Genomic DNA, 23036 nt, shown 5'->3' on the forward strand with positions numbered 1-23036 from the left:
ATTTATACATATAATAACACTTAATAGGTTCTTAAGGTACTTAAAATGAGCAAATCTATACAACTAGTCACATTTCTTTCATATCCTTTTACAAAGGGACTTTTGAAAAAAAAAAATTGACTACAGTAACCCATGTTTCAAAACTATAATAAAAGCCTGACTAACATTCTTTTATTTTTTAGAGTTACACTCAAAGCAATGGTACCTAAGATTTCTGAGGTATTTAATTATACCTATCATTCTTCTCATTCATTAAAGAAATTAGGCATTCAGTCACTGGTGTGATTATAATTTAAATGTCTCCATTTGTTAAAGACACAAGCTATCCTGCCTCTATCAGGAAATACAGTAGTAAAACAAAGCTGTCTTACTTTTTCAATAAAATTTTGTTAATAAAAAACACAAGGGGCTTAGTATTTTTATTTTTAAAAGTTTTAAAATTGATTAGCTGTCTTCTAGTGATTTCTTTCATCACAAATAAAAATAGACTACTACATGAGGAAAACATTAGCTCCTGTAATTTTTAATTTTTTTATGGAAATACATTTGGGGTGGCATATAGGTTAAGGGGAGGCACATAGATTTCAAAATAAATGTTGGCAGATAGAAGATGGAAAGGAGCCAGGTGTAATATAAGATTGCTGATGCATAACACAATGTATGTGAGCTAAAGAGAAACATATGAGGTTTAAAAAAAGGGAAAAAAACACAATAACGTTTCTACCAATTTGTTTCCTTCTAACATCCTTGTCAAAAATACCCTTGTCCCACTTGCAGATCTCTCTCATAAACATTATTGCATGGATGTCTGGTACATAATAAGAATATTATAAATGGTTATTGATTGACAGATGGGAAAATAGGTAAATGGGACATAGCTACAGTTATTTTCTTAGTCACATCATTTTGGTAAAAAACAAGTCTGTTAGAAGTTTGGGCTGATATTTTTTTCCATGTTATTGGTATCCTCTGTATTTTATATGCTTCTTTCTTTTTTGGATGACATTATTTGAACTGCATCACTAGAATTCTGCATTCTCCAAAATGAGATTCGTAATCACTCAAAAAAGTAGATAAAGAATGCTTATTGTCAAAACTAAGAAAAACAATTGTATGAACATCCTATTGAACTTGTCTTCCAGTGTATACAAATGCACAGATGCATATGTACAAATGCAAGATGTTTTATACATCAATGAATGTTTACATGTATGTGCATATATGTATATGCATATGTGTATTAAAGTTTATATCTGTATAAACCCCTATATGCCCAATTTGTAGAAGTATATGTGTCTTGTCCATATAAAAGTTATAGGGTTATGTATATTTCCTGGTATGAACACATATCTATCTATCTATCTATTTATCTATCTGAAATTTTACCTATTTTCCTGTTAGTAAAACTTCATTTCCTATCAGGAGAGAAACAGGAGATTGGAGATACTAGACTGACTGCTGTTTTTTCCTCAGAGAGTGGTTCCAGGTAAAAATTACACATTATATTATCTTTGTTGTTGAAAAATTTCAAGTTTTAGGGAAATATTTTTTTAAATATTCACACCAGTCTTCCTGGTCATACTCCATTAATGAGGAATGGATGCCCCAAGTTAAAACTGAAAGTTTGAGTCACTTCTCACCAAATGCAAGCTAAACAAAGGCCATCACACAGCGAATAGCATATGTATCTGTTTATCCAATTGATTGCATCAGAATTAACAGAAAATAAATCAATAGAAATGAGAGTCATGTGGATTACAATATATTAGACAATACACAGAGTCAATGAACTTTCCCACTGGTATTAAGATAGCTCAACAAAAAGATTATCTGAATTGATTCTGGAAATAAGGATATTCCCAAGGTGCCAGATTCCCTATTGGTTGGCTTCTTCCAAGAAGAAGGAGGTCCTCCAGGGATCTCCTCCTGGATCCTTTAACTCCATGTATCATCTCTCAAAGCAAGAAGCCAGAAGAAAAAAGAACTCTCCTTTCCAACCTCTACATAACTTCTCCCTTCTTGCAGGCATAAATCATCAAGGAACATTTTCTTATTCAGTGAAGAGAATCATGCAAATTCCAGATTTGAGTACTGCCAACATAGATCTATATGTGTTTACTCTGTCATCTAGCTATCTGATCATCTATTTATCTATAATATTTTTGACAGAAAATGAAAACTGACAATAAACTTGGCCCATAAATGAGCAGCAGGAGGAAATTAAAATTTCTTTTAATGAGTTCAAACTTCTTCCTGAAATAAAGGCCCAATTTTTAAATATCATTGGTGGGTATTCAAGCTGATGATAGCTCTACCATTTTATATTAGGCCCTCTGTGAATTTATAGTTTAAGGAAGTGAATTTATAGTTTATAGGAAGAGTTGGAAAATTTGCATATTCCCAGTCTCTGTGGATGGATTGTAGTTAGGATCCTGATAAAGCCAATTGAGGAGATCTCAAATATATGGGAACATTGGAATATTTAATTACAACTAAAACGCTCTCCAAATACAATCTGTGGTGTTTCACCTTTATTTGTGATATATTTGACCCTGAAATGCCCTCTCTCTCATCTTTACATGCAGAAATTCTACTTGTCCTTAAGGTTTACTTCACATGCTACTTCCTTATGAAAGTGATATTTTCTTCTTCTGACATTTTCTTTGTAACTTTCTTATAGATCTAATCACACTCTGTTTTATCTAACTATGACTTTTGCTCATTTGTTGTCCTTCCTCCTAGAAAGTAAAGTCATTAGGGCAAGAGCTATATATTTTTTTCAAACTTATCTCTGAAAGCAATTATCACAGAACCTTGGACCTAGCAAGTATTCAATTAGTGTCCAAATCAAGGAATTAATCAGTGGATGAAATTTAAATTGTTCAAAATTGCACAGATCTCAGTGTAGAACAGGGATTCTACTAGCCCTCTTTGGCCCCAGGAAGAAGAACAAGAACAAGAGGCAGAAGTTATATAGAGAAGCAGACTTAGGATCATTGTGTAGAAACATTACTAATGATTAGAGTTGTCTATATGTGAAGTGGATCACCTCATGTGGTCATCATTATCACATCATCATAATCATTGTAAATCACTTTTCAAATATTATCTAATTTTGTCATCACAACAATTCTGGAAGGCACATGATATTTTCATCCCCATTTTACAGATAAGAAAGCAAAGATAGACAACGATCAAGTGCTTTACCCAGGATCATACAGCTACTTAAGTGTCTGAAGTTGGGTTTGAACTCAGATATTTCTGATTCCAGGTGTAATGCTCTACTCACTGTGACACCTAGCTGATACACCCTGGAAGTGAGTTCCCCATCACTAGGTACCTTCAAATAAAGGCTGATTGGCCATCTGCTGGGGACATGGTAGAGACATTTGGCCCATGTACCCTGGGCTAGATGAGCAAAGATGTCCTTTACACTTTTGAGATTGTGTGTTCCATGTTGGTCAATAGGATTAATATCTTTTGATGTATTGCACCAACTGATCAGGAGAAAGGGGAAAGGGGAGAAAGGGAAAGGGAACAAGCAATTACTAAGTGCCTAATATGTGACAGACACTATAATAACACTTCATAAATATTAACTCATTTGATTTTCACAACAGTTCTAGGAGGGAGGTGCTAATATTATCCCTATTTTACAGTTAAGGAAACAAATAGAAGTTAAGTGACTTACCTAGGGTCACACAGCTATTTAGTGTCTAAAGTCAAATTTCAATTCAGATTTTCCTGACTTCAGCCCTTGTGCTCTATTTACTGCTCCACCTCACTGCTCATTGCTTTAGGTCATGAGTAAAGCATGGTTTTAAGAAATAATGAGAAAAAGTAGAGGGAATGAAAAATTAGGGATTAAAAAGGATTTTGTTCTGATCTCAAGAAATGTCAGAGCATCAGTAATGCCACTGGAAAATTGAGGATGTGTAAACACCCAGGAAATGCAAATGAATTTCTAAAGAACAATTCCAATAAAATAGTAGTAAAAACAAACAAACAAAAAGAAAAGTTCTTTGAAGAAAAGAAGAAATACTCTTTCAAAACTTTAATGCATCTGAGGTCTCATCAATGGAAGTTCACTCTCCAAGTGTACAGGTTGGAACCTATGCAAATTTTCATTCTATGCATATGCATATCCGTGTCTTCCCATAAGTACTACACAGATGATTAAACTAACATTTTAGAGGCCTCCTTTAAGATCTTTTATCATATTGTGAATATTAATTCACCATTCAGGTTCTCCACTTGTTGACCCTGATTCTTTCAATATGGCACTAATTTTTTTCTGAAAATTTATTTCCTAGATAATGTCTTTAAAACATTTTTTTGTACATGAATCACCATTTATAATATATTATGGCCTAATAATTCCCATCATGTGTCTTTCCATTGCCCTCTAGGTCATATATAATTTTTCTTCTTCAGAAATTGTGGTGTTCTATGATTCACAACTATTGAATATCACAGGGAACAAATTGGTATTAATTATATATATGTGCACATATACATGTATGTACATATATACACATACATGTATGTATGTGAATGTGTATTGTGTGTGTATGGATATATGTATACATGTATTTTTTGGTGAGGCACCAGTTTAAGATCGTTGAAAGCTCTTCATAGTTTCCACAATGCAATTGATTCCATATTGCTTTTCCTCTTCGGTTCTTAGCCAAGACCATTGTGCATTTTCAATGTCTATCCAAGATTTATGTACTAATAAACTATCTCAATGGAATCCCCATCAGCTAGATACTTTATCATCAGAGAAGAACAGTGAGTAGAAAATTTTAAAGCAGGTTTTCGCTCAGTGCATTAAAAAAGAAAAGACTAAACAAACAAACAAATAACAACAAAGCAAATACACAAAAGATCTGTCAACAGAACTATCCAAAAGTAGAATGGGCTGCCCCAGAGGGTTATGGTTTACATTTTCTTGAGTTGTTTAAAGAAAGTGATTGGATAATCACTTACTGTAGATATAGAAGAGGGATTCTTATTCATATATGGTTGAGACTAGATGAATCCTCAGATCCCTTCCAGATCTTTGTTCTCAAAACATTGGTCATAGACTTATTAAATACTCAAGTTAATTTATTTTAATTAACCATAGATATTGTTGAGGACATCCAGTTGTATTTGAGGATTTACTTCAATAAACATGTCCTTTGCTAATATCAACTTCAGAATTTGGACTCTTTTTAAGATATTAAAGAATCCTATAGTTTTATGATCAGAAAGATCCTCAAAGGCCATTTAATCCAACTCATACTTGTCCTGACTATACTTAACAGGTGATATCCAGCTTTTACTTGAAGGCTTTGAAGGAGGGAAAAAATACTAGTGCCTGAACTAACCTGCTGCATTTTTGGATAGCTTTCATTATTAAGAAGTGTTTTGTTTTTGTTTTTGTTTTGTTTTGTTCTCTTCCCCCCCCAAAAAAAAGCAGGCCTTATTTTTTTTTTTTTTTTTTAGTAATTTCTATCCCTATGTTCTGCTACTGATTCTCTACTCACAGGCACAACTGAATAGGTCAAATTGCTTTTCAATAGGACAACTATCATAAGCTATTCCCCACTTCCCAATTTTTTAAATTCAGTCATACAATCCCAGTTTTCTGAACTTCTCTGAACTCATGGACTTAGTGTTTCAACAGCATGGAACACTTTCAGTGTGCATATGTCCCTAGATGTCATTTTCTGTTCAATGTTAATAATCAGACCATTGGGAAATCTCTCTAAACTTGCATTGATCAAAGGATCCTGTAGTGACTTAACAAAGTTGAGATACCTTATTGGAAGACTATCTTTAAAGCAGAGTTTTGCTCTTGAGTCAAATTAATTGTTTCTTAATTTCTTTTTTTCCATCATTCCTTCTTTGTATTATTTCACTTGGAAATATCATCACTTCTCATGGTTTCATTTATCACCTCTATCACAATGACTCTCAGATTTACTTGTCTAGCTCTAACCTCTTTACAAATCTCCAGTCTCACATCTCCAGCTTCCAATGAGCTATCTAAAACTGGGTGTCTTAAAGACATCTTAAACTCAACGTGTCCAAAATTGAATTCATTATATTTTCCCCCAAAAAAAGTCCTTCCTTCTTCTTAACTCTCCTATTATTTTCAAGGGTACTACCATCCCCCCAAACACTCACTCCCAATCACTCAGCCTCTCAACCTAAGTAGTGTAATCTGTAATCTTCAACTTCTCTCTCTCTCTCTATCTCTCATACACACACACACACACACACACACACACACACACACACACAAGACCTGCCAATTTTTATGGAACAATATGTGAAAGACAGTATGGTATGAAACAAAGTTTGGAAGGTAGGTTGGAGTCAGGACTTTTAAAGTGCTTTTTGTACAGCATAAATTGTTATAGAAATGTGAGTTATTACTATTATTATCAGAGCTTGGACCCAATTTTCACCTGAATCCTCCAGCTGCCAGCTAGTATTTCCATAGAATAGAATCTTCTCTTAGATCATCCTCTCGTGTCAACACCAGTCAGGAAACAGTTTGCCTTTCTGGGCAGGCATAGAGTTAAAGAATTCCAAAAGTTTCTAGTCCAATCCCCTGCATGTATTTCATCCACAACAATCCTGACAAATGCTGCTGTCTATTTTCATTTATCTTTTCACAGTCACTGCCCTTCCTCTTTGATGCATTATCCTGGCATGGATATAACACTGGGTTCTTGAAGGTTATATTAGCAATGGCCAAACTTTGCTAAGTCTTAGCAGGCTGGGAAAAAGCAAAAATGAAATTAACAATAACAAGAAAACCTTAATTTATAGGTCCAATGATAGATTGTTTATCTGTTGCCTGAGGACCGAGTACTAGAGGCTTATCACCAAAGGGCTTTTGATTGGGACTTAACGTTTTTTGGAGGAGGAGGGAGCATAATAACAGAGTTTACATTTGTAGTAGACTTTATATTTATATGTGAACAGCACCACTTTAAGGTTTGCAAAGCACTCTACAAATGTTATCTCATTTATCCTCACAAAAAATTCCTGAGAGGTACATACTATTATCATTTTGCAGATGAAAAAACAAAGACAGATAGAGTTTAAGTGACTTGCCCAGGGTCACACAGCTAGTAAGCAACTTAGGGTGGATTTGAACTCAGGTTTTCCTATTTCTGGCTAGCTAGTTGGTGTAAGGGATAGAGCACTGGGCCTGGAGTCAGAAAGACCTGAGTTGTTTACTAGCTGTATGACCCTGAAGAAGTCATTTAACCCTGTTTGCTTCAGTTTTCTCATCTGTAAAATGAGCTGGAGAAAGAAATGGCAAACCACTACAATGTCTTTGCCAAGAAAACCCCAAATGGTGTCAGGAAGAGTTGGGCAGGACTGAAACGACTGAACAACAACAATTTCCTGTATCAAGCAAGGTCCAGCACTCTATCCGTAGAATAACCAAACTGGTCTAGACTGCATGCTCTCTAGGGTCCCTTCCAGTTGTAACAGTGTCTCTTCCAAGGCTCCTTTTAGCAACCTATTTTTTTTTTAATTAGAACTAGATAGATTTTCAAACAAAAGGTTTTGCTGAATATTTTTAGATCCTACAACTCTTATCTTGTTTAGAAATCAGTGTGATGTGCCTTCCAAAAAAAATTAATTAAATCTTAGTCTGTTAATATTAGTGCCTAGAGCATTCCAAGAAAGCTCTTCTGATATCTCATCGTAGAATAATTTTGTTTTGTTTTGTTTTAGCTATGTTATCTCCTGAAGGCAATCTTGTAAGTTTTCATTTTTTCTTGTTGTTTAAGAAATATTTGGTGTCAGCTTTTCCTCCATCTCCTCGCTCTCTCTTCCTTCTCCCCCTCTTCTCTTTCCTCTTTCTTTATATGGTAACTATGTAAATTAGATTCCATTATGCAACATTGTTCCAAATGTCCACAGGAGCATTCCAAAACATGGTATAGTTTCACATAGAAGTTTTCTTCAATTCCATTCAAATTTCTTCTATTCTACTTAATGGTAGAGGATATTCTACTTAATGGATAGAGGGCTGACCATGGACCCCAGAAAACCTGGGTTCAATTCCTACTGACTGGCTATGTCACTTAACATCTTGGTTCTCTAGGCAGTTTTCTCAGACAGAGTGACAGAGAAGCTGCCAACTACCAGCTTTTTTTTTTTTTTTGCTAACAATTTTTTAAATTTTTTAAATTAATTTATTTTTAGTTTTCAACATTCACTTCCATAAGCTTTTGAGTTTTAAGTTTTCTCCTCCTGCCTCCCCAAGACAGCATGCAATCTGATGTAGGCTCTACGGATACATTCTTATTAAACATATTTTCACATTAGTCATGTTGTAAAGAAGAATTAGAACCAATAGGAGGAACCATGAGAAAGAAGAAATAGAATGAAACAGAAGAAAATAAAAGAGCAAATAGTATGTTTCTAGCTGCAGTCAGACTCCATAGTTCTTTCTCTGGGTGTAGATGTGAATCTTGAGTCTTTTGGAGATGTCTCAGATCCTTGCATTACTGAGAAGAGCTAAATCTATCAAAGTTGGTCAACACACAATGTTACCATTACTGTGTACAATGTTCTCCTGGTTTTTCTCATTTCACTCAACATCAGTTCATATAAGTCTTTCCAGGTTTTTTTCTGAAATACTCCTGCTCATCATTTCTTATAGCACAATAGTATTCCATTACATTGATATACCACAACTTGTTCAGCCGGTCCCCAATTGATGGGCATCCCCTCAATTTCCAATTCTTTGCCACCACAGAAAGAGCTGCTATAAATATGTTTGTACATGTGGATCCTTTTCAAAGCTGCCAACTTTCAATGGTAGAGGGAATGTCCTCATCCAGGAGTTCCCCACAGAAATGAAATGAAAGGTCTAGTCCTTATTTCCTATCTCTATTGATCTCATACTATAAAAGTATGATATCTTAGTATTTCACTGCCATATTTCACTTACCATAAAAATAATGATATAGGTTTTCCTTTTTGTTTTGCATAGCCTGGACTCTGGCTGAATGAAGTAGATTGATCATGTTAGCATGCTAATCATCTTAAAAACTCATGCAGATTATCAATGGGTTACGCTGATTTTACTAGACAGATTGAAACCAGCGACTGTATTATCTCTGTTACGGTCTAGTTTATGGCTGTGTACAAGTAGGATCTTTGTTTGCATTCAGATTGAGAAACACAACATAATATTTTCAGCTGATACTGTGACATTTCCCAACATCTACTTTGTGACACTTAGTTTTACCTGACAAATCTTGACTCTAGTTTCCACTTCAAATTATGTTTCAGAATAAATGAATAATTTTTCACAGGCAACACTTTCTAATCAACAGAAGAATACCAGTTACTCAAATTATATCCTAATTTGAATGAACCACTATCAGATTAATGAGATCTTGCTGTATATGGTTATTATAGGCATTTCTAATTCAAAATATTCAGGGAAGACAATATTGTACAAGACTTGGCAGATACAGCCCATGCTGGAAGGATGTTTACAACATATTTCTGTGGGATTGAAAGTTCTGCATATGCAATTACGATTAGTTGGCTTTTGACAGAATTTCCTAAAAAGTATTTTTAAAAATATATATTATTATTATTGCTTTTAGCTTATAATTCCTTAGTATAGGGCATTGTGTTCAACATGCTTTTACAAAAACTTAAACAAGTGGTCAGAATTCAAGGAGACTGTGCTTCCCCTAACAGGTTGGACAACCCTGATGTTTCTACGTACCCTGGCTGTGTACCTCATCAAGAGAAGAGCCTTTTATTTGTTTTTCCTGACAGTTTTGAGCTCTGAGTATGGTGGTACTCGGGGCTGAACAATTCTCTAGGGCAACTGGGGATAACTAAGTACACCACTTTTAAGGATCTAGAAGAACAGAGGGGAGTTTTTCTTCTTTTTCTTCCTGGGAAGAACTTTCTACCTGTATTCCTAGTAATAGAAAGTAATAGCACATCTAATGTCACCTTTTTAACAAATATCACTATAAAATTATATATCCCTTTACTGAATTTAGGGTTTTTATATAAGAACACTGAGGTATATGGGTTATTTTATATAATGTTTCTGATCACTACAGTATATGCTTTCTCTCTGGTGATTTATTTTAAAATAGCATTTGTACAATTCTGTATAGGTTTAAAAAACTTTTGAAATAATACTTTCCTTACTTTGTTTTATGCTTTCTTCTATAGTTATTTTTCATCTCATCTATGAATCAATCAGCTTCCATTTGTAGCAAAGGTATGTAGTGACAGGTATTGACCTACCTACAGAGTATAGACCTAGTGCTTAGTGATTCATCTTTCCTTTTTGAGATTTAATTTTTAAAATCCAACTTTCTGTTATTTTAGAAAATAATAGCTCTATTTAATAATTTCATAGTCTTTGCACAATTTTTTGATTTATCACTTTGTGAGTTTAACCCCTCAAATTCCAGAAAAAAACATTTACATGTAAATGAGTTGAGGGATCATAATTCCCCTAGCCTCAGTCCTTTCTATATCCTCAAAAGGAGTTTGAGTTCTCTACAATTCTCCTATCTGTGTTTCACATTTTGATGAAAGAAAAAAACTAAAAACAAAAAACAAACCTGTCTTTCTTTACATATGGATATTAACACTTTTTAGTATGTACATTTTTTCTCCTCCTTTTTGTAACCTTACTATTCACATATGTAAAGGGAAGTATTTTATATCCCTCACAACTTAATTTACTGTTTTTTTCTGCAAATTTCAACCAGCAAGTTAATCACATAAGAAAAGATCAGTTCTTTATACACTCATCTATTCATTCACTTGTCTGTTCATTCAAACTTTTATTGAATACTCTCTACATTGAAAGTAGTTCCTGCTGTATTATTATACTAAAATTTCTTGACTTTTAGTTATTTCACTCAGACATGTAGATGCCTAAACTATAGAACTGTATGATTCTTAGGGACCTATTATTGTCATAATCAATGAAAGGTATAGTTTGTTCAACCAAGTTTTTTCAAATATTTATTTTATTCAATACTGTCACATATTAAAAAATAAATGAAAAATTTGTTTATCCAATCATTCATTCACTCATTTACATATTTATTTATCTATCAATCTATCTAACTGTTCAATTATTTGGTTATTTAGTAAAATGAAGAAACCTCTTTTTTCTATAAGTAGTTGGTCATTTTTTTCTCTGTCTCTCTCAGTTGGTCTCTGAATCCCTGTCTCTCTCTTGCTATGTCTGTTGCACTCTGGTAGTATCTATTTCTGTGTGTCTGTGCATGTGTCTCAGTTTCTTTCAAAACTCCTGACCTCATAAACTTAAACATAAAAATTATTGTCTATGCAATTTTTCAGGATAGCTAATAATAAAACAAGAACACAAAAATCTTTACAATATCTTGACTCTGAGAAAAATAACAGCCAGTCACCTCTAACAACCTCTGGTCTTGGTACTACCTTCACTTAGGAAACATAGTCCCATAATTTAATACACAAGCTTGCAGTGGGAGTTTCTAAATGATCTCTTATTTGTTTAGAATACCAACATTAACTTCAGTTCTGTCATAGATTTAGATTTTTTTTTCATACTCTCTCTGTCTCTTGCCAATGACCTTGTTGACTATAATAGGAGAGACCATGACCTTAAGCAGATGTTTTAATCTTTTTTCTTTCTTTTCTTTCTTTTTTTTTTTTTTTTTTTTTTGGTCATAGGCTTGTGTCATGGGTCCTTTTGCTATTTTATTGAAGCCTATAAACTTCTCAGAATGTCTTAAATTCATAAAAGAAAACACAAAGGAGTAAAAAAAACAAATTATTTTGCAAATGTAATAAAAAATTAAAAAGAAAAGCTAATGGACTCGAGACTAAGAAACCCTGTCACAGGAGAACTTCCATGCATGGGAGTGTGGTTTTCTGATTGGTGAATACTTTCTCTCAGATTGCTATCTCAGGAAAGCCTCAACAATGATTTCCCTCACTCCTTCCTCTCCTGCCATCACCAACATTGCCTCACCAGTAATGTTGCCACTCATAACAGAAACTACAGTTTTGAGAAACTTCTACCCCGGGGCCCTGCCGTCTTGATTGTAGTCCTCTTTTGGACCACTATTTTAGTAAATTCCATGACATGCTTCCTCTCACATTCTACCCCTCAGTTTTGGAGCCATGAACTCAAATCAACTTTGTCATTATTCTGTGATGTGGTGAGTCAAATTATTCCTTTTTGGTCCCAATCACCATTCCTGTGGCCTTCCCTGGCCAACACTGGTCAATGTGTGTTCTCCATTTCCATCATTAGTATGTAAGCTCCTTGAGGTCAGGATATTATATTTGTGTCCCTATTATTTAGCATAGTGTTTAGCACATAGTAAGTAATTAACAAATATTTCCTTCCTTCCTTCCTCCTTCTTTTCCTTCCTCTATATTATCACAATTTTTCTCCAGACTTCCCTGTTAACACTTTCCCCAGGGTCACACTTAAATTCAGTCTCCTTACAAATGGCATTTAAAACTGTTGTCTTCTCATTGACCAAAATTAAAACTTATTTATTCACCATTGGTTTCTCGTTGAGTGGAAGTTAAACAATTGCTATTTGAGATTCTAAATTTTTTCATAGGATCAATAAAAGTTTCTGTAAAAAAGGTTATTGAAGATGGATGGCATAAGTATTAGGGAGACCAAATCCTATTTATAGGAAGTCAGAAAGGAGCCAGTATTTATAAAGTGAATTTTAGAATGAGAGATGAGGTGGAGATTATTGTGGGAGCAATCTTCTAAAATAGCTGGGAGAGGTATTAGATTGAGGGTAACAGGAGAGGCCATATGATTTAGAAATGAAGAGGGGAGAAGAGGGAGCTTGAGGTAAATGACCTTTTTTCCTCAACGAAGTATGAGTTATTGCCTTTCATTGAAAAGTTGGAGGGAAGAGTAGTATGTCAGGCTTGAGAAGAATTAGGAAAGAATAAAAGGCATTACCAAGCAGCAGTGAGGGAGTGAATCCATTCTGCACAGTTGCATGACATTCTCTAGCCTCATTCAGCACCCTGTGGGTAGAAACAAAGGAGGCAGGTTGGGGGAAATCTGCCATGCACTTGTCCTGGAGAGACAAAACTATAGAATTAACAAATGTAATGAAAGTAATAAATTTGCACTAATTCATCATTTATACTAATAGAACTGAAAGTGAATTGAAGTATAGGTCCATTTAAAAGATTTGTGTTTTTGATGGATAATGCAAATTACCAAACTATACTCCACTGCAGCATGATGCCTTATTTTGAGAGGATGATGACAACTTTGGGCAGATATCAGTTATATCAGCTGAGCATAAGCTCTGACTTTTCTTACAGCCCAGGACTTTTATGCTACTTCAAAGAAAGCAATTTCAATATAGGGGTGATGGCAGGAATCAGGCTAGTTCAACATCTAACCTATCACAATTCATAGACTCTCGTTGACAGACTATTAGTCTCTGTTTGCCTCAGTTTCCTCATCTGTAAAGTGGGGATATTACCAGCACTTACTTACTAGGATTGCTGTGATCATTGAGATAATTTTAAACCATTTAGCACAGTGCCTGGCACATAGTAAGTGCCATATAAATGTTAGCTATTATTGTTGTTGTTATTAGGAGTGATTGTAGCTCTAACCAGCTGTGTGGAAGTAGAGCACTGTGCCTATAGTTAGGAAGATATGAGTTCAAATGTGACCTCAGACACTTACTAGCTGTGTGACCCAGCAAAAGTAATTTAGCATCTTCCTTCTTCAATTTGTTCAACTGTACAATGGGGATAAAAATGATACCTACCTCATAGGGTTGTTGTGAAGATCAAATGAAATAACATTTGTAAAGGACCTAGCCCATTGGTTATTGTTCAGTTGTTTCAGTTGTGTCCAACTCTTTGTGACTGCATTTGGGGTTTTCTTGGCAAAGATACTGGAGTGATTTGCCATTTCTTTCTCCAGTTCATTGTACAGATGAGGATTGAGGCAAACAGGATCAAGTGACTTGTCCAGGGCACACAGCTGGTAAGTATCTGAGGTCAGATGTCAACTCAGAAAGATAAGTCTTCCTGACTCCAGAAGCCACCTAGCTGCCCACTTAGTCCATAGTAGTCACTTAATAAATGCTTTTTACCTTCCCTCAACACACATGAAATTTAAATATGAATCACTCTGATTTCTTAATTAATATAGTATTCTTATGGTGACTTTAAAAAAAATTGGACAAGAGGGGCAGCTAGGTGGTACAGTGGATAGAGCACTGGCTCTGGAGTCAGGAGGACCTGAGTTCAAATCTGGCCTCAGACACATAACACTCACTAGCTGTGTGACTCTGGGCAAGTCACTTAACCCCAATTGCCTCAGAAAAAAAAAAAATTGGACAAGACCTGTGAATTTATTTTATGTAGAAAAGTATCTATGAGCAAACACCCTTTTCCAGTGAAGATTAGCACCTTATTTTCAGCTTACCAATCAATCAACAAGGATTTATTGTTTACTATGTGTCAGTCATTGTAATTGTCATTGGGGATATAAAGACAAAAATGAAATAATCCTTGCTTTCAAGAACCTTACATTCTATCAGAGAGGGAGATAGAACTAGTATGAAAAGTCAGCAACAGAGATGTATATAAGCTCATGTTTAAGTTTAAGGCAATTTGATTACAGGTTCCTTTTGACTTTCTTTTTTCATCCATTCTGAACTTCTTTTAAGCAAATACAATCACAATCTAACCTTTTCTGAAGACAAAAAGCATTTTGTTAAGCAGGGGAAGTAAACAAGTTTTAAATAAATCATGGGATAACACTGAGGATAGCAATGCCATTCCAGGCAATAAAGAAACAAGAGTGAGACAGTAGGAGGGTAGACTTCACTATGTCCCACAACCAAGCAAGAAAGTACAACTAAGCAAATATAAAGTTCCATAAGGCACATCACTGTTTAAATGGGTCAGTGAGACAGACAAGGCTTTAACTTTTTCTGATTACATTGAATTCAAGATGGCAGCAGTTCTTCCTAACTCTTTTAGTTCACTGTTAGTTCACTTCCCCCCTGAACCAATTCCCTTTACTCAGAGAAAACAATGTGACTAGATTTCCTTTATCTCATGATCCTTCAGAGCTTAATTCAGTGCTTGGTACATAGTAGGTACTTAATGCAGGACAGCTAGGTAGTGAGGTAGGTAGAGTGCCAACCCTGGTTACAGTCAGCAAGACTCCTCTTCATGAGTTCAAACCTGGCCTCAGACACTTACCAGCTGTGTGACCCTGGGCAAGTCACTTCTCCCTGTTTGTTTCAGTTCCTCATCTGTAAAATGAGTTGGAGGAAGAAATGACAAATCATTCTAGTATCTTTGGCAAGAAACCCTCAAATGAGGTCACAAAGAGTTGGACATGGCTGAACACACACACACACACACACACACATGCTCACACTCATACATACACACACACATGCTTAATAAATCCTAGTTGACTGACATTGATTCATCTTTATGCTTCTAACTGGGAAAGATTACAATTCACACCAGTCTCCTTGCTATTAGGTGATTTATATCTATGTAAAATATTAAGAATTAAAATATAGTTTGGTTATCATTTAAATAAAATATGAATGGAAATTAAAAATAGTATTTTTTACAAAGGAGGACACTTAAAATTATAGTCTTGATCATAATGATAGCTGGCATTTATAGGGCTCTTTAAAGTTTAAAAAATGCTTTCCATTTGTTAATTCAATCTGTCCTTACAACAACCCTGTGAGGTAAGTGTTATAATTATCCTCATTTTATAGACGAGAAAACTGAGGCACAAAGAGGTTAAGTAACTTATCCTAAGCCACACAGCTAATGATGTCTCAGATCAGATTCAAACTTAGGTTTTCCTGACTTGAGGTGCTATGCTTTATCCACTGTACCATCCAGCTGCCTACTTAGTAGATTGAGAGATTAGATATAATGCTGGGCCTGAAGTCAGGAAGACTTATCTTAACTCCAAATTACTTACTAGTCCAAAGACTAGTGACTTTGGGCAAATCACTTGACTCTGTTTACGTCAGTTTCCTCATCTGTCAAATGAGCTGGAGAAGGAAATGTTAAACCACTGCAATAGCTTTGCTAAGAAAACCCCAAAGGGAGTCATTCATGAAGAATCAGACACAAATGAAATGACTGAACAGCAAACAGCAAGGACAAATACATAAAAGAGTTCAGGGACAGAGCAGATGGAAAGACTCAGAAATCCTAAGGGTGAAGTTCTGGGTCAGACAGTGAGCCTCAGAGTGCTGCACCAGCATGTCAGATGCAGTGCCTAAAGGTCTGGGTAACATAGCAGCAGGCCAAATGGTAACGCCGTGTCTTCATCCATCTCACTTGGATGGCTTTTTGTTGGACTCCTGGCTCAGACAAGTGGTTGTGAACAGCTTTGTTGCTCTTTCTGTCTGACCGCCTCTTGGAGTCTATACAAGCTTACTGGTTCAAGATTTAATTATACCACTTACTGAAAGTTTAAAGTCACTCAAACATTTGGAACCTCAGTTCCCTTATCTGTAAAGTGAGAAAACTAATATCCATACTTCCTCTCCCCTACCCCAGTATTGTTGTGAGGATTAAGTGAATTTATTTATATATATATATGTATATATGTATATATGTGTATATATATGTGTATATATGTGTATATATGTATATATGTGTATATATATATATGTGAAAGCTTATTGCAAACAAATACCAACTGTCTTCTTTTAGTTAAAAAATAATTCATTCGTATTTGCAAAGTCTCCAACATGAAAAAGGTAGTATAAAAAATTTGACCAAATAAAAGAAATATGTTATTTTTATCTACATCATATTATTTATTATTTATTTATTCTAGGAACTGTGATTTCATGCATTTGGGGTGGAACCGCCTTCCACTGATGTAGATCTACACTTCTTCATAATTACGATTTTAAAGCTTTCCTAGGACTCTGAGAAGTTAAATAACTTGGCCATGTATGCATAGCTAGAGTGTGTTAGAGACAGAACTTAAATCCAGGTCTTCCTAACTTCTATCCCTTTATATACTAAAACACACTAACTGTAAGTTTTTTTTAAAGCATAATGCACATTTTTAATGAAATAGATTTCTTATTATTAACAGTGTGATGAAATAGAAATGTGGATGGAGTAATTTATTTGCTATTTTTTTGGAGGCCGTTAGATTAGGAGTTTTCTTCTCTTTCCAATCCAGGAAAAATTAATATTGTTGTTGTTGTTGTTGTTGTTGTTGTTGTTGATCTTCAGGGCACAGTCTAAAATCTGTCTTTTTGGTTTGGTATTTCCAGATGACTAAAACACGAATCATCCTGTCTGGAAAGGTGTCATGAATTCCACTGTGGTTTTGGTTCAGTAACATTTCTTTTTCTTTTTAACCGATTTTTATATCTATACCCAAAGTTCTTTTGGCTCTGAATGTATTATGAGAAGAAAGACAATAAATAAACATAAAGTTAATAGGATTTAGAACTGGAAATGACTCTTGATGTCTTTAGTCCTAGCCCATCATTTTACATTTAACAAAACTGAGGCCCAGAGAAGCAGTTATTTACCTAACATCACAAAAGTAATAAGTAGTGGGGTCAAAATTTGAAATAGGTAACAGACTCCAGAAATCTAGTGCCAGTTCAACTAAACAAGGCATTCTTAGCGAACCCTTTTCCACCTTTCTCTCAGTTTGGAAGCCTAGGAACCCCTTTTTTAAGAATAGTTTTTTGTTGCCTACATTCATAATTGAAGGACATGCTAAATTTCAGTTAGAACCTAGTAGGTAAATAAGGATATATGTATATGTATATGTATATGTGTGTATATGTGTATATATATATATATATGTATATATATTTCCTTTCCAAGTTCATGGACCACCTCAAATTTATCTGTGGCTCTATTGGGTTCCATAGATACTAGATCAAGAAACTCTGCTGTAAACCATGATACTTTTTTTGAGCCGTAAACTTGAGGTTTTTATTTTCTTTCTTCTTTTTTGTAAAGACGAACTTTTTCAGCAGTTAGCAGAGCCAGGGAATTCAAGCCCAATAGTCTCAGGCCATCAGATGACAGGCTCTTGTCTCCATTTCCGTCACCTCTGCCTCACTCTAGGTTGGAAGCACTGCTGGTTTAAAGCTAATGGGGCCACTGTCACTTCTGTCCTACAGCAGACTGGCTAGTCTCTCAGCTTCAGTCTCTACTGCAGCCAACAACATTAGAAAACTGAGCCAATAAAAATGAATTTTTTTCATTAAAAACCCTTTATATTCATTTCATGTTGTTTTGAAATTACGGAAATTAGGTGAGGGAAAACAAACAAACCAACAAGGGAACAAATACAGCTGAAGCACACAGCGTCTCCCAAAAGTTCCCAGCTTTCATGGGAGTCTGAGGATGAGAGGAGAGCAAGACTCATAGACATCATTTACAGTATAACTTAGTGAAGGGGCTGAAACCTAGAGCCAGGCAGTGGCCAGGAGCAGCATATTCCAGGACCTCAGCTCTCCTCAACAAAGGACTCTAAGTCCATCCAAACCCTCTTTCCTGCTGGGTATTCCCCAGCCTGTCCAGTTCTGGATCCTCTTGAATGTTATCATTGTGCAGGTCTTCAGACTTTTCCTCTCTCCCATGTTCTCTCCTTGCTCTTGTTCTTTGTCCTCACCACTCTCCCCTTTCTGGGTTGTGGACTCACCATTCACTGGAGCTGAGGGATCAGCATTAGGCTCCTCCTCTCTCTTCTCCTTGGGGGCCTCTCCTGCTGCCAATTGATCTTCACTCTTCTCCATCTCTGTTTTGACCTTCTTCAAGGCAAGTTTGTTAGCTTTCTGGTTTGCTTCAATCTTTGGTCCCAGGACCCTTGATTTGAGCCTAGTGCAAAGACTTCTGAGGCTTTCTCCATCACTTACTGGTTGGCTTTATAATGGAGAAACTTTTTTTAACATGGCCACCACATCTGTGTTCTTCTGGAGAATCTCAGAGGTCACCTGCAGGCTTCCCAGCTCCTACATGGCATGGAGGCATCTTTTTGCATCTGTACTGTCAACCTTCAATCTAAACCTGATCTCACTGTGTAACTACTGCAGTCTCTGCTCCACAGACGTCTCTTTCTTCTTTTCAATCCTCTTCTCTGGAAGCACCTCTGACTTCTTCCTAGCTTGCAGCTCTTTCACAGACTTGGCTCAAGGACTTCTCTGGACCATTTCTTTTCTCCTGCTTCAGTTTCTTTGATGGCTCTAAAGACTGAGATTGTGGTTTCTTCACTGGATTCTTCACCTCCTTCTCTAGCTCTGGCTCTAAGTCAGAGGACCAAGGGACTCAGCCACAAACTTTTTTGCCCCTATTCTTTATGGGCCCATCTTCTTTGACCTGAGCCTTGTTGCTGTTGCTCTTGAGGTGCATCTCCTCCCTCTCAGCCCTTTCTTTCTTCCGCTCCTTTTCCTCCTTCTCTTGTTCCTGCTGTCAGTGCAGCTCCTGCTCCTGCTTCTGTTTCTCTTCCAGCTCCCGACACTATTCCTCATCCCTTGGCTTCATTCACTGATGCGGTACACATCACTATCAAATATTCAAGACCATCAGATTTTAGATGCAGTGACTGTGGTGTTAATAGACATTAATTTCCTTATTGATTGCCTTGTTCTGTCTTGTATATGCATGCCCACATGTCCACCATATTTAAAAAAAAAACAACTTTAATTGATCTTTTCATGCCTTCAATGTGTTTGCCTTATCTATCTCTTTTCCTAGCCAAAGTCCTGGCAGGAGAGAGGGAAGGGAAGTTGTATTTAACTGTTGTCTCTAGTTCCTCCTCCCTTCTCCCATCTCAGGCCTTTGAAATCAGGACTTAATTTACTATCAATCCTCCCCACCCCTCACAAATCAACAAGAGTTGCCCCCTCCAATGTAGCCACACATCTCTTTAACCCTAAATCAATATCCTTTCTCAGTCATCTGTCTTAACCTCTCTGCTTCATTTGACAATATTAACAAGATTTTGTCCTGTATACTATCCTCCTTGGGTTTCGTGATACCACTCTCTTCTAGTTTTCCTATCAATACTTCTAACTCTTCTTTATAAGGTCATTTTTCATATAACACCTCTGTCTAGGGATGTAACGTGGGTCTTTTCTCTTTCTACCATGTCTAAGGTATCTTATCAGATCTCATAGGTTCAGCTATCATATCTATGTAGATGATTTCACCAATTTACATTTCCATTCTTTGTCTCTTTCAAAAATTTTAGTCCCACGTTACCAAATTACCACCTGCACATCTTCATCTGGATGTCACATAGACATTTCAAACTCTATTTGTCCAAACAGAACACATTATCTTTTCTTCTAAACCCACTTTTCCTCTAACTATCTCTCAAGGGCAACACCATTCTTTCAATAAGAGGAGGAATTAATAGCCTCAAAGACACCTTTTCCACTTCATTTCTTTTTTGCTCCCACCTCCATCAGCCAGTTGCCATGTCTTATTAGTTCCACCATCATGGCATCTCTTAAATACTCCTCCTTTTTGCTCACTTGATCAATGAGCAATAATTTATGAAGTGTTTGCTATATGCTAGGCAGTATAATAATCTCCTAATTGGTCTCTCTGCATCTTACCTCTCTCTTATCTAATTCATCTTTCAAACACGTGGTAAATTGATTTTCTTTTCCTGAGACTACAGGTCTGACCATGGTACTCCCATGCTTAAGTAAGCTCCCTTGTGCTTATAGAATAAAACACAAACTTAACTGTTTGGCCTTTAAACCCCCACACAGTCTGGCTTGAATTTATCTTTCCAGACTGATTTTACCTTAGTACCTCTCACCCAGTAGATATTTCACCCAAACTGGCTCATTTCTTGTTTTCCACATATGGCATTCTATCACTTGTCTCTGTGCTTTGTGCAGGCTATTTCTTGTACCCAGATTTCTTTTGGTCCTTATCTATAAAACTTTAGATTCTTAAATTTCTTTAAGGCTCAGATTAAGTAATACTTCCCTCATAATTCTCTTCTGATTCCCTCAATTTTTCCCTACTCCCCCAAAAATAATACTTTGCATTTATATTTTAAATGATTATTTAACATTCTTTTCTTTTTAAATTTTGAATTCTAAATTCTCTCCATCCCCAACTCATTCAGCACTCACTGAGAAGACAAATAATATATTAATTATTCATGTGAAATCATGCAAAATATTATTCCTTTTTAGGCAGATTGCTAAAAGAAAAGAAAGAAGAAAGTGAGAAAAGTATACTTCCACTTTTGCTTGGAGTTCATCAGTTTTTCTCTACAGGTGGAGAGCATTTTTTCATCATGACTGTTTTGGAATTGCTTTAGATCACTGTATTGATAGCCAGGTCTATTCAAGTTGACAATCATTACAACATTGCTGTTACCGTATACAATGATCTCCTGGTTTTTCTCACTTCTCTTTGAAGCACTTCATGCAGTTCTTCCTATGTTTTTCTGAAGCCGTCTCCTCATCATTTCTTGTAACACAATAGTACTCCATCCCAATCATACACCACAGCCTGTTTAGTCATTCTGAACCAAGGATCATCCCTTCAATTTCCAATTCCTTGCCACCACAGAAAGAGCTGCCATAAATATTTTTGTACACAAAGGTCCTTTTTTCTTTGATTTCTTTCAGGTACAGACCTACTAGTGGTACTGCTGGATCAAAGGGTATATGTTGCACTATATCCCTTCATCTTAGTTCCAAGTTGTTTTTATACGTCGAATTTTCCATTAAGTTCTGCTGTTTTTGTCACAAATACCTGAAAATCTTTCAGTTAGTTAAATGTCCATTTATTTTAATTTAGGCTAATACTCAACTTTGCTGAATAAGTGTTCCTTGGTCATAACCCTAGTTCTTTTGCTCTATGAAATATAGTATTCTAAGATCTGTGGTCCTTCAACATAGTAGCTGCTAGGTCTTGTGTAATCCTTATTGTAGTTCCATGATATTTCAATTTTTTTTTCCTTGTTGCTTGCAATATTTTCTCCTTTACCTGGGAACTATGAAACTTGGCTGTGTTTTCCTCCTGGGATCTCTTTCAGGTGGTGATCAGTGGGTTTTTTTTTTTTTCTATTTCTGCTTTGCCTTCTTATTCTAGAACTTCAAAGCAATTTTCTTTAATTTTTTTTTTTGGTGAGGCAATTGGGGTTAAGTGACTTGCCCCAGAGTCACAGAGCTAGTGAGTGTTATGTGTCTGAGGCCAGATTTGAACTCAGGTCCTCCTGACTTCAGGGCAGGTGCTCTATCACACTGTGCCACCTAGCTGCCCCAATAGTTTCTTATAATATTGTATCAAGATTATTTTTTAATCATAATTTTCAAGTAGTCTGACTATTCTTATATTATTTATCCTTGCTATGTTCTCCAGATCAGTTGTTTTTCTGATGAGATGGTTCACATTCTCTTCTTGTGTTTAAATGTCAAATTTTCTATTCAACTCTGGTCTTTTCATCAGGAAGACTTGGAAGTCCTCTGTTTCCTTAAATGTCTATTTTTTATCTTTGAAGGAATGTAATCAGTTTTTCTGCTAAGATTATTCTTGGTTGTAATCCTAGCTCCTTTGCCTTCCAGAATAGTATATTATAAGACCTCCCCTCCTTTAATGATGAAGCTGCTAGATCTTGTGTGATCCTGACTATGATTCCATGATAGTTGAATTGGTTCTTTCTGTCTGTTTGCAATATTTTCTCTTGACCCAGGAGCTCTGGAGTTTGTCTATAATATTACTGGCAGTTTTCATTTTGGGATCTCTTTCAGAAAGTGATTAGTGGATTCTTTCAATGTCTCTTTTATCCTCTGAACTGACAATATTGGGGTGGTTTTCCTTTGTAATTTCTTATTGCATGTATTTTGTATTGACATACTTGTTTTCACATTTTTTTTCCTTTTCAGTAGAATGCAAGATCCTTGAGGGTAGGAACTCTGTGTGTGTGTGTGTGTGTGTGTGTGTGTGTGTGTGTGTGTGTGTGT

The 23036-nt window shown here is 35.8% G+C and overlaps 1 pseudogene; it reads right to left on the reverse strand.

Moving 5' to 3' along the window:
• Positions 1 to 18573: 18573 nt before the first annotated feature.
• The window catches only part of LOC114037195, a 7515-nt pseudogene continuing 3052 nt past the window's right edge, over positions 18574 to 23036 (reverse strand).

This window comes from Vombatus ursinus, unplaced genomic scaffold (genome assembly GCF_900497805.2).
Source record: "Vombatus ursinus unplaced genomic scaffold, bare-nosed wombat genome assembly UNPS02010284.1, whole genome shotgun sequence".
NCBI classification, from domain to species: domain Eukaryota; kingdom Metazoa; phylum Chordata; class Mammalia; order Diprotodontia; family Vombatidae; genus Vombatus; species Vombatus ursinus.